The following is a 13,672-nucleotide window of genomic DNA, read 5'->3' on the forward strand; positions in this document are numbered from 1 at the left end:
ACTGAAGGGGAATTATCAAGTAAACAAGTAAGTTGTTTGCTTCAAAATCATCCGCTTCATCTTGTTTATGGTTGGTTTGTTTGATCACAAATAAATCAGACATATTAACAGTTGCAATAGTGCTTCCACTTGAAAAATATTCTTTTATGTCTTACCTTTACACAGGTACCACACTTTGCATGTAGACCTTATAACTGTGGAGCTATACTTGATCTATTTCAGGTATGTAATTTCAGGCGGAAATTAATTCTAAAACCCTTAAGGTTTCTATCTGACCTCTAAAATGTTGGGTTTAATATGAAACCGCAATTAGAAAAATGGAGCGATACATTCATTTTCTTTCCAAGCACATCAGTCTAAGTATGACTCAACATAAAAATAATCTAAATAAACCATAATTTTACATGATGATGTCCTTTGCATGTAAAAAAGTTTGTGTTATTGATGCATTAGATTGAAGTCGAAAATAGCAAATCGAAAGCAATAAATCAAGCCTTTCATCTCAGCTCTTCTTCACCATGACAGACTGGAACAACACCATCATTACTACAGATGAATCAAATATTTTAACTTCTCTGCTTGAGCCAGAGATTGACTCTCAATCTCTGGAGGGAGCAGTCCGCATTTTTCCAGCTGACCATGCTGTAAGAATTCACGTTTGGCTCCAAATCAGTTCAGTTCGTCATTGCTTGATGACACCAACAGAACCGAATCATCTGCAAAAAGCAAAGCTGAGACCCTGCGTTTTACCAAACCAGGCACTCTTCTCTCCACTACTGCCTCTTTATATCTAGTCTATGTACATCACAAACAGATCGGTGACAAGGGGCAGCCATGATGGAGCCTAACCTGCCCTTGCAACGAGCTTAACTTTGAATCTACATGAACCCATGAGGTGCAAAGGAGGTTTCCAGTTTTCAATACGCCCAGAACACCCTTTAAACAATCCCTTGGAGGACAGTTCTAAGACGTTCTAGGTCCAAATAGCACATGAAGACTAGTCGATCAAACTCCAACAACCCCCATAGCAACACTGCAAGGTGAAATTTCTGATCTACTCTTCCACTGTAAAATGTAGAATAAATACAGGTACCTTATGCTTTAGCAGAAGCTAAATTAAAACCATTACTAGATTTCTCTACTCATAGATAAATGGTAATATATTTACCACAATGACTTTAATCAGGCATTCATTTAGAAGCAGCTTTCTGTAACAGCCACATTAGCGCTCATTAGGCCTCCCTAATTATCTTAATTTTAGCCACTGATTGAATAGAGAAATTGATCTCTGAATGGCAATTATTTCAAGAATATCTACTAACCAACAGAAAGATATAAAAAAAAAAAGCAAAACTTCAAAGGCAAATAGTATTAAATCAGTGAATTTGTCCGTAGATCTGTTTTTGATCTTTGCATTTGAAAAATTGTTTCCCATATGTAGAGATTATTGTCCTAATTTTTTATTTCTTAATTCTTTAAATTGCCAGTGTCAAATGTGATATTTGTTGCTGAGTGCCTTTAGATGTGGAAATGCACATCCAATAGCTTGGTTAAAATAACACTTATAATTATCATTGCCCTTTTGAAATCACAAACCATTATTTTCAAGAGGGAAACATTAAATCCAAAACTAATCAGAAATAACGGCTTTCAATCTACTTATTTATGCTACTGCTGGACATCATGAAAGCATACAAAACCTCCCAGTATTGGTCTGACAATTACTTGACCCAGCTACAAAAATTCAACAGTGTGGTAAAGCTACTGTACCCTCAACCAATGTTTGCGCTAGTTGCACTGGTACAGCAAACGTTTTTCAGCTAGGCGCACCATCAAAGTTTTGATACACCCAGATGTCCCACATATCCTTTATTTGTCATTTAATCAGTATTTTTAAGGCTGTGATATCTCATGTGTTTGGTAAAGAAAGATGCTGACGGGATTTATCGAGGGGTCTATATTGGTGACCACAGGGTTCCTGCACATTTACACGGTTCTTGGTCATTTTGTTGCTCATTTTTAAAGCATGAATATAAAATTTATCTATAAATTTTCTTGGCAGATATTTCAGCACCGTTAAGACTTTAAATGTAGATTCTGCTAAAAAATAAATGGTGTTAGGGGATTGAAAGGTACCTAAGACAAAGTACTAGTGTAAGGGTTTAGACGCCAGGTTATTGCGGCTTTTTTTAATATACTTTTTACATTTTTCTTTTTAACAGATTTGTTTGTTTTTCAGTTGAACTGTCCAATATATGTGCCACATTAAAGGTGCAACAGGTTTCAGGCTGGTTTATCGTTATCTTACATTGTATATGACAAAAACCTGGAGATTTGAAGAGTATATGTACAGTTTTGACAGCCACTGTAGGTATTGTTAAAAATACAACTGTCTTTTTACTCCAATATGATTTTGTTTTTACATGGGAGTTGTTAAAGCTGAACTTGCGGTACAAAACAGCAGTTCATGCCAAACTTTGTGATGACATATGAGCATTAGGTGTGTGAATATACTGAATCATGACTTACATATTAATTATTCCACTAGGACCCAATAAAAGACTTATCTTTTTCATTGTTGATTACAGAAACCTTTTACAGATGTTGTGGTTGTATGTGGGTGTTTTTAACAAGCCAAATAATTTCATTATGTGGGATACTGTGGATGTGTTTTATCTGCTCTCTAAAACATACTGTGGCCCTCTGTGTATCAGGTTTAATGTGGAATCTTTATTTTTATGCTAATATTTGAAATCCCTGATCTCTGTGAGCACAGCTTTGACTCAGTTGTAGCCTCAGGTTTGTACTTTACGTTATGTAGTCATCTCCTGTGAGGTTATATTGACCGGTAGACCTTTTTCTGTTGTCATGCACCTAATGTTGTCGATCTAGACTTAGTTTAAAAGGTGAGTGAACAGGTGAGGAGTTGCTCCTCGCTGCTCCTCTGGCTTCTCTTACTGTTGAGTTGCTTCAGTAGCTAAATTATAGTGTGATTTCTATCGCTTTATCCTATTTTCTCTTTGTACACATTCGGTTTCTCACTTTGAGTCTCCTCCTCATGTCACTGCCAGCTGCAGTATAAGGAAATATGGAAACATAGTTTCTAGGTTGACGGTTTTAACATACATCAATAAATGTGTGTTGGGTAATCCCATGTTTTTCAATTTTATTCTGCAGCTTTAAGTTTTAACCAGTGTCCGATGAACAATAAAGATTTTCTCTACAATCCTCATATTTACAAATTCCTTTTCAATCTTTTTAATTTTAGTCTTGTGGTAATCTGACCTCGTCCACATTTACCGGCGCCGTGGTAAGAAGCCTTAAAGTAAATGCATCCTTTGATGCAGTAGCATAATTTCACTCTAAAAGGTTTGATGCAGTTCTCTAACTTTGAGCTTTGAAGATGGTCTGTTTTACCTTCATTATCTTCCTCACTTTGGCAGGATAAACCAAGGTCCTCAGGCTCAGACTGTAGACATGGGCAAATTTGGATGAGCAGCTAGTTTTCTGCAGCTTTTTTGTGTTTTTCGAAGCTAAACACAAATATCCAAGACTGCCCTTTTGTCTTTCCAATTTTTAAAAACAGAGAAATATGCTTCTGTGTCGAGGCATATTTATTCCCACAGGCAAACTTGAAGTAATAAATTATAACTTTTAAATTTCCTAGACACATAAACTTAGATAAGTGAAGTATATATGATAAAAACAGCTTCTTTTACATTTTAAAGGAACTCTCAGTGTTGCTAATAATTGTTGTAGTGAATTGGATAATCTCTTCGGTTTGGTAAGACTTCAGTCAACTTTGCAATTTAAAGTATAAACTTGGTTATAAAATATTTTTTTGTCATTTTTTGTCCTTTAATAAACTTTGAATGGTTAATTTCTCTCTAGTGAGTGTTTTTCAAGGTGCTCATGCACCAGCTAATCACTAGCTTTGAGTTCTGTTTGTTTTCCCTCAAGAGTTTAGCAAACTTATACACTGAATTAATCGTATTAATAAAACTTTTACATATTCCCTCACAGTTTTTCCTTTATTTATTTATTTTTCCTCTGGAGGCAGCAAATATTTCACTTATTTTGGTCCACCAAAATATGAAATCACTGAAGCTAAAAATGCATGTAAAACATTTTATATTATAGAGTTTTGACAAAAATTTCATCTGGAAGACTCACCCCCTCCTCTGCTCAGCCCAATGACTCCACCATGCGTTCCCGCTCCAGCCAATCAGCATCAAGTCCGCATTTCCTCTTCAGCCAATCACCGTCCAAGGCTCCGCTTCAAAGACCTTTACTCACGGACTTCCTCGCTCTTCAAGCTGAGCTTCGACCCTCCACCTCCCCATCTCCACCATCTGACCTCCTAGCTCTTTCCGTTAGCTCTGTCTCCTCAGGCCTCCACTCCACCACCAATCGATCCGAGGGGGAGAGACGGCTCTAATTGTAATCCTAAGATGTTCATTCAAGCTCATGTCATTCATTCTCAGCGTTTGTGTCTTCCTCCGGGGTTCGAGCGCCAAAGCAATAAATATCTGCAAATGAACTTCTCTAATAGCCACCTATGTGTTTTCACATTGTGAGTCTTTACAGGATTGAAAATGTTTTGTTTTGAGATTCAGTGCAAAAAAAAAAAAAAAAAAAAGTTACAGAAAATAGTATTCAACCAAGATTTGTTTTAGATAAAAGGGAAACCGCTTGTTCCTCTTCAAACTGCCTTTTTTACCTTTGCAATCAAAGTCACAGTTGATTTTGTTAGCTAAAGCAGTCGATATCTAGAAATCATTAGCACTGCTTTAATATAAGGTCCAGTGGGGGTTTGAGTGCTGGCTTCAAAGGTATGTCCTAAAACCCCCGGGAGCTTATTTATAGTGATTTAAAAGGTTCAGGTGGGCCAAACCTGCATGGTGTCTCCACCGTGTGAGCTGCTTCGTCCAGCATCTTTTTGTCTTCTTGTGGTGCGCTGCTAGTAATTAGGCTGCTGTGGTTAGTCCTGTCAGCACTTATTTTTATTTCTATTGAGAAAAGAGAGACGACAAGGAACAAAGCATTTGCCTCACTCATAAAATCCAGTGTAATTTTTCTTGGTTTTATGTATGATGGGAAGTCAAATTCCCTTACTTGACTTGGCAAATTGTCAGCACTAAAACACCTTCGGGCTCCGGGTATCTTGATGTAGAAATGCATTAATTTCTGTTGGAAAGGATTATGGTTTATAGTTATAGTGTCTTTTATACCTTATGTGTTGATTGATAATTTAAAGGGTTGCTAGTCTCATAAAAGGATTAAAACACAAAGTGGACCAGGATAAATGATTTAAAAACAATTTCACACCTGTGACATTTATGTTGTTAACCTTAAATAAAATTAATCTCGCCTACTTGGATTTTTCTGACTTCCTTTGGCTAAAGCTGTAGTTTGGAAAAATGTAATGGGTCAGAAATATCTCGCTGTTCAGAGGTATAACTTAGGAAAAGGCTGTGAAAAGTCCCACAGCATTATTTTTATACTATGGTACAATGAAGACATTCATCAATTGTTGGAGCGAAAGTTGGACAGCAATGGCATTACAAAAACTGAATGTTTCTGCATGATTATTGAAAAGACTAGTTAGAAACTGATCAGGTTGGTTCTGTTAATTCTGGATTTACATGCAGACAATAATAATTTCACATCTCAGTCCATATCATTTTCATTAATAGTAAAATATTAATGCTTTTAAACAATATCACAGTCAGCGCCAGCTTTAGAACCACTGACAGGTCAGACAAATTGCAAAGGTTAACTTTTAAAGTTCAACCAATGATGAGAAAACGTTGCGATAGTAGCATCCATTGTAATGTTTCACTTGTACCACACCTTAAATATACCTTCCAATAAAGCACAAAACAAATCCAGGGCAATGTCGCTGTTCTTATTACAGCACCCTGTTCTTATCTGCTCTTTGTTTCTCCCTAAAATAATGACTCTGCACAAATAGGGAGTTAAATTTGTCTCAATATTATTCAATCAAAAAAAACCTAATCTCAATCAAAAAATATTAAGTTGTGCTCAACCATTATATGCATTTGTCCCACTTTCAGGAATTTATTTCTCCAAAACCATGAGAGGTGACAACACAATCTCTTCAGATTATATTAGAGGGTCATCTATATTATAACCAGAATTAGTATTTCATAATTTTACTGTAAAGGTTTGGAGAAATACACAACTACCCCAAGTGTATTATAAAACAGAGTCCGTGATACTTCCTTCCTCTCCTGTGCAGTTCCCTCACCTCACTGTCATGCTGAGACACAGAGTGCTTTCCACCGTGGCCCTGTAGACATCTGTAAGCAGCTGAGGAGATGAAGAAGAGCTGCTGTTGTACCTTCTTCAACAGGCGAGGGGCGTTTCCGGTCCAGGAGAGGTCAGAGGAGATCTGGAAGCTGTTGCACTTTAAGCTGTCCAGACCACTTCCCACAGGACCTCATCGACCTCACCAAAAAGAAGCGTTTGTGGTACTTTGTTGGTGTAGTTGTGTATTTCTCCAGAAACCTACAGTGAAATTATGAAATACTAATTCTGGTTATAATATAGATGACCCTCTAATAAAATCTGAATGATTGTGTTGTCACCCCTCATGGTTTTGGAGAAATAAATTCCCAAAAGTGGGACAAATGCATATAATGGTTGAGCATTTTGAGGTATTTTGACAAGATATTTCTCCAAAACTGTACAGTAAAATATAAAATATTTATTCTTTTACATAAAACATGAATGTGAAAGTTGTAAAAATGTAATTAATATAAATGTTCTGTAGGTTACTTTTCTGTTTTCCTCTTATTTTCTCAACCATTGCCAGGATCGGGTCCTTTCTGCTCCATTACCGTAATGCACCTTGTATGCGTGACGCTAATCTTTAAGAGAGAGCTAGTGTCGGCTGACGTCACCGCGTATTTCTGACTGTCGGCTCACTTTGGCGCAGTTTTCTTCTGTACAGTTGATGTCTCCTCACTGAAGCGACGATGCAAGCCCTGCAGTTGGAGCAGAAGTTCAGAGGTGCGGGGGATCAGAGTCTGCGGCTTTAGTCAGCGCTAACCAATAGGGAAACGTCTTACATCGTTCGTCTTTAGGCCCCGCTCAGGATGTTCATGTTTCCAGAACTCAAAATTCGTTGAGTTCAACCAAAAACAGAGAGCGTCAAAACCAAAAAAGCGAGACTCGTAACCAAAGATTTTTGACTTGCGCAAATAAAAGTTTATGTTTTGCAAATAACTTTTTTCTCTTTGTGAGAAAAAACTCTGAAAGTTTTGATCACAACTTAATATTTTTTGATTGAGATTAGTTTTTTTTTGATTGAATATTATTTTTTTGATTGAGATTATTTTTTTGTTTGATTTAATAATATTGAGACAAATTTAACTCCATACACAGACACCCTGTTAAGAAAAAAGGGGAAAAGCCACCCAGCTTTTGAATTCCTTTAGGTACAGTTGGAACATCCCAGTCCATAAAGTTCCTAAAAGGCCCATAAGGCCTGAAAGGATTAGCTGCTGAATTTGTTCAAAGCAAACAGCACAGGACTTGTCTTAGAAATTCTGACTACTTTTTCTGGTGTGCTGTAGCTGTTTCCTTAAGCAACATAAAAACATCTTTAATATAATGGCTAGGGTTAAGCCAGTAAATGCTGGAGAATAGGACAGACTAGTATTTGCCTTTACTACCACAAATTTGGCTATTAATGTTGCATCTTTCGTCATGATTATTCTAACAATAATCTGCTTTCTCCTCCGGGAAACATTTATTTTATTCCCTGCTTTCATGCCAGATATTTACACTAGCATCAGAAAGTAGCTGATCAGTCCAAACCTACCTAAACCCAGATGTGCCTAGAGAGGCACTGATTGCAGTCTTCTAGGCCAATACCAATACCTGTTTTTTAATAATGATGTTATTTGTCCTACATTGTGCCACATTTGTAACAAAAATGCATTTTTTTGGGGTTGAGCAGCAGCTAAGCATGTGACCTACATTTCCACAATTTGTAAAAACACTTAACTGTTGAGAAAAGTAAAATTGATATTCAATGGTTTCAAGTAGACCGGTACTATATAGAGGCAGTAAGTCATGAAAAGGCAAGACGTGGGTACCAAACTGGAGCGAAACATGGCGAAAAAGTGAATTGACTTTGAGTCACATTTACCATGACATCATTTATTGCTGACAAACTGTATCTAAATCTAATGTATTTTGCAGTTATGTCTGGTTAGTAGCTTCAAGAGAAACAGCTGTTTGCAGCAGTGATTTGTTCAGCAGCCTCTACAGTCTGTAATATAATGTGCCTGCATTACAGTAATGAAAGAAAATAGATTGAAACTGAATTGTCATAGTTATCTTACTTGACACATTGCATTCATGATGAAATGCTTAGCCTCCTGCATATTTGGCCTCCTCTCTGTCAAATGTTTTTATCAGACGTCTCATGTCTTTCCTGTACTCCTCTGAGATCGCCAACTTTAATTGTCAGCGTTTAGTGATTTTGACCTTTTGACAGTCCATGAATCACGCATGAAGCGGTTTTCATCGTTCTAATTTCATGCCCATCTGTCTGGGAATGAGGGGGCTAATGTTGATAAATTGAAGATATGCAGAAACATGACAGAGTCATGATTTAGTGCGTCGATCTCGACTCTTGAATGAAAGCTTTTCTGACCTTCTGATATTTTATACTCAGATCTCATTTATGAGTATTTTGACTTGAAGAGTGGGATCTACTCATCAGGTTTGAACTTACTATAAAGGACTGTTGAGACTAAATCCCCCAGGGTCATACGGAGTAATTGCTCATAATAAAATTTATTCAGGAAGGATTTACAGTGGATAGAAAAAGGCTACACACCCCTGTTAAAATGCCAGTTTTTTGTGATGTAAAGAAGAGACCACTAGAACCTATACCCAGCATATACCCTGTGCAATTTAACTGAAGCTTTTCCATTTTATTATCATATTTCTTCTTTCCTGTACAGTTTTTTAATTTGCATTCTTGTTTTTTAATTATTATTATTATCAGCGTTTAGGGCCTTCAGTTTAAATTCAGATGTTTAAAGTGAAGCCAATGCCATTACAGTCTAAAGTGAAAGGAGAGTATATGTCGGGTCCTAACAAAACCTAGCAAAAATTCTTCTTACGCAACAGTTAAACTTTGTCTGTGTAGCTCACACACACATTGGCACACACATACACTCAGAGAAGCCATTAAGCTTGCCTTGAGGAAAAAGGTTTTTTCTGCATAAAATATCCCAGGTTTATAGCTGAAAAAAGGTCTAAATCATTGGTGTTCGATGCTCATCATGAAATTATTGATCATTTTAAGATGGTCTGGTAAAAAAAGCATTGGACAGTTGAAAGGTTAGTACAATATTAACTCCACTCATGAACGTGTTTATTCGAACGAATTCATGCACAACACCTCTAAAGACATAGATTGTAGCGAAGAGTACAAAGGATCAAAATTCCTGTTTTACAAAGCTTCAAAAATCATTAATAATAGGAAGGAACAGTGACATTATGAAATCTGGAAATTTCTTTCTCATAATTTATATAAAGACAAAACAAACCGTGTTCAGGGAGGCTGACAGTAATACTGAAGAAGCTGCAGGAATTTTCAGCAAGTACTATGTTGGACCACTTGTTTGCTGAATATTGGACCATTTGCACGTTGCTGGACGCCACTATGCCTTTCCAACGTCATCGGCCATTTTGTACCGCAGGATAGTCTGTTCCTACAAATCCCAGCAGGCACCACGGTTGATAGGACGGGGGCGTCGCAGGCCTGAGGCCACCGTCAACTATATGACAGAGTATGAGTTGGCCCACCATGCTTTTCACGCTGGAAACCGGACAAGCAACTGAAGCGCATCACTCTGGAGAAGAAATCCCACGTGGATTTTTCGTTTATTCTCCACCATTGGCCAACGAGAAAACTAAGCCAATTAAGCTTACACGAATAAGAAGGCTTGTAAGTTTTCAACTTTACCGATTGAAGACATGAGTTTGACACGTAACCAAAAAAAACCCATAGAGTTTTCAAGGAGTCGCAATTTTCCTCCTTGTTTTTGTACCAGTCGACTAGTGACGGTCCGTCATAATTTTCTACCTTTCTGCCACGGAGGCCACCAAGGAAGAAAACGGACTGAGTATCCACGGACGCGTGCTACTCTTCACCCCCCCTTCTCTCTCCGTCTGCTCAGAGGAGACAACGACAAGTAAAATCCACCTTTTATTTTTATTTCTTTATTAGGAATAGCTTGGGCAGGGGTAGAGGAGGTTTTAGTGTGATGTAGGATCGCCACTTATAGTCTAATGTGTTCTGAGTTGTATGTGCATGCAACCTTTTTTTGAAACTTCACTGCTGTTGAATTTCGGAGGCCGTCGAGTCTCGCAAGTTGTGTTTTATTGTGCGAACACCTGAGAGCAGGTGCGCTGAGAAACTGGACTGCTATAATAACCTTATGGTGAAAATCAAACATTTTCTTTGTCTTCAACTTCATGTTTTACTGGTTTGCCGCCAAAAAGGTTTATGATCCTTTGTGTGGGCTGAGTTTACAACTTTGCTTGGGGGTTTTTATGACCGCCTGTGTCCCGCTGAGCTACACTTTGGCAGGGCCGCTCCCCAAACTTCGTTCAACCATATTCCCTTTTTATTTTGCCATAACTGCCATAACTGCTGGTTTGATCTCATACACACTCACTGCTGTTTCTTTTTTGTTTAGTTACATATTTTACCCTTTTTTTTCTGTGTAGAACTTTGCATGTTTGATTAGGTGAAGATTATTGAATCGGAATAGCGAGGTGGATCGGGCTGTTGATTTAATAAATATTCAAATAGATAAAGAGAAGTCCTTTGTGTTTATTTTGTGCAAGAATGATTTGTCAGTCAAAATAAGGTCAAAGTTTCCCACGTTTCGGCAGAAACAGTTGATTAAACAGTGATATCTAGTAATAGTTATCAATTATGACTGAGTATTTAACGGTTGTAATTATCAAGGGCTTTAGGCTACAATTACAACACCAGAGGACATCTCTGGCTTCAATTCATAAATAAGGAATTTTGGGTTAATACATAAATTTTCTCAAATTATGATTTTAAATTATAATTCTTGATAAATATTAATTAATCAATAATCATAATCCTAACAACTGGTTGGGTCTGCTGTTACATAAAGTCTCCTGTATTCTAAATAAATGTATTGACTAATGAGCACGGAAGAATAAAAGAGGGTAGAAGGAAATCCTTTTTTCTCTTAAGAAAAGATCCAACCAAAACAAACATCTATGCAAGACTGTGGAAGAATGTGTTATAATGTGATGAAAGTTTAACTTTTAGCCACCATTCCAAAAGCTATGTTTAGCACAACAGCAACACAGCACATCACTGAAAGAACACCATCCCCTTGGTGAAATATGGTGGTGGCAGCATCATGCTCTGGGGTTACCTTCCTTTCAGATAGTTTCAAATACCAGCTAGCCTTGATCCGACATCTTCACTATAGGGAAATGAAACTTTTGGAATTGACTAGCCAGAATTCAGAACTAAATCTGATAGAAAATCTATGGAGACCCCTGAAGAGGGCTGTGGACAACAAATCTCAGCACAATTTAATAGATTTGGAGAACAGAGTGGGCAAATTTCACCAAGTCAAGATCCCGGATGCAGAGAGACACATGGCAAGGACAATGGAATATTGAAATGTTATTAAATGTGCTTTAACAAAGTATTAATTTAAGAATGTGCACACTTTTGCAATCAGGTTGTTCAAAAAAGGCTGTATGATTTTTATTTTAATAAGTGTATTGTAGACTTTATATTCACTGCATGAAGTGATATAGTCTGCCACTGCTCCAGAAAAAAAGAGCTTACTTGATCTTTGTGAGCCACCTAGTTTTAGTCCTTGCTAGTTTTGCCACAAGAAACAAACGACTTTCAGTTCAGAGTAGCTTTTATGCAAATTCTTGCCTTCAATCTTGATGAGACTATCAGAATGATTTCCAAACACATGGTGACAGTAAATAGGTCAATCCTGCAGCCCAGCGCTGCATCGCAGAAACGGATAAAAGGATTACAGCCCATGTTTTAGTGTAGGATGCTGCTTGTAGTTGTTGAAAACTTGGAATACGTACTGTGTGCTGTCCAGATAACGAGGACGTTTTGTTAGTTTCCTGTCAGACATAATAACATTTATTTCTAATAATAAATGTTATTTTCTGTGCATCATCACAGAAAAGACTTTGACCTTAATTTATATTCTTAATAAACAAGAGTCCACATCTGTCTACATGGCAAAATGTCAGCGTCCCTCCCACTAATCGGGCTCTGCAGTGGCAGCTTCTGTGAATGGAGCAAAGTGTGTATTAATGCCATCACAGAAGAGAGAGGAGATTTCCACTCAAAGCTAACGGAGAGTGGCCTGCCGCCTACGTCTGTGCCATTTTTAGCCTGCGGTAGCCCTGGCCGGCTTCGTTACCACCTTGCCTCACAGTGGCACGTGTGGGCAGGCGCTGGTCAGTGGCTCTGTCTCATGGGCCGGTGCTAGGTAGGGCTCCCGTGGGACCAAATTGCAGGCTGGGGTCGGGCCTTGTGGGGTGGGGTGTGGTGGCGGCAGGAGCGCTGCTGAAGGGAAGTCCTTTGCTTTTGAAGTAGGGACCTGAAAAAAGCCTGTTCACACAAGAGCGGGAGGAGGGAGCTGGCCAGCGGCACACGAATGCATGTGTCATGACGAGAGCAGCAGAAAGCAGGAATGTGCTCCACAATCCCAACTCTGTCAGAGCCGGGCCACAGCTGAGGTGGCAGCCATCTCTTCCTATTTATTTTAGCTCCCACTGCACTCAATCACTGACCTTGTCGGCAGCTCTAAGCCTCCCTGCAAAAATTAACAAGTGGGTTATACTTTTATTTATGGCTTGAAAGTTCCAAGAGTTTTATGACACTGGTTTTTCACCCAGTGAGGATGCAATCTAAAACTGTGATTTCTAATCTATTTATGCAGGTGGAATTCATAAAATGTAGAGAAGCTATAGGCAAAACGTTGCTTTCTTCACACTTCAGACATTCAGACACAAGCCTTTCATTTACTAGAAACTCCACCAAGATGTCTGAGCGCGTAACCTTTTGGGGGCTTTATCAGTTCAGGGTATTAACACATTCATCAGGTTAGACAAAACAAAGTCTTGCTTTTACTTACTGCACAACCATATATTTAACCCAGCTGAATAAGACAGTTGTCTTGAACAGATGAGGTAATTGTAATTCCATGTGACCTTTGTTTGTGAATGGTCTGCATAAACCTACATGAACTCCATATTTGGTTTCAGGTCTACACCACCTTGCTGCTGTAGGTCTAGATTTCTGGCTGGAATAGGAATATTAGCCCCTTTGCCTTTTGGCTTATATTCAAAATGAACCTGTGCTACTCCTAAATGTGGTTTAAGGTCTGCAATACAGTTTCTGTTTAAGGTTTATTATTGGAGATAATTTGCATTTATGTTGTAAGATGAAATCTAAAAATAGTAGTGCCTTGCAGAAGTTTGCACAAACCTTTAATCTTTTTTCACAGTTTGTCACAGTACAACAACATTTATTTGGCATTTTATATAACAGGCCAACACAAAGTAGTGCATAATTGTGAGGAAGATAGAA

At 38.1% G+C, this 13,672-nt stretch overlaps 1 protein-coding gene across 5 annotated transcripts in view; it reads left to right on the top strand.

The window, feature by feature from the left end:
• The window catches only part of adamts3 (ADAM metallopeptidase with thrombospondin type 1 motif, 3), a 230,382-nt gene that overhangs the window by 79,195 nt on the left and 137,515 nt on the right, over positions 1–13,672 (top strand). The window lies entirely within an intron of this gene.

This window comes from Girardinichthys multiradiatus, chromosome 12, assembly GCF_021462225.1.
Source record: "Girardinichthys multiradiatus isolate DD_20200921_A chromosome 12, DD_fGirMul_XY1, whole genome shotgun sequence".
NCBI classification, from domain to species: Eukaryota; Metazoa; Chordata; class Actinopteri; order Cyprinodontiformes; family Goodeidae; genus Girardinichthys; species Girardinichthys multiradiatus.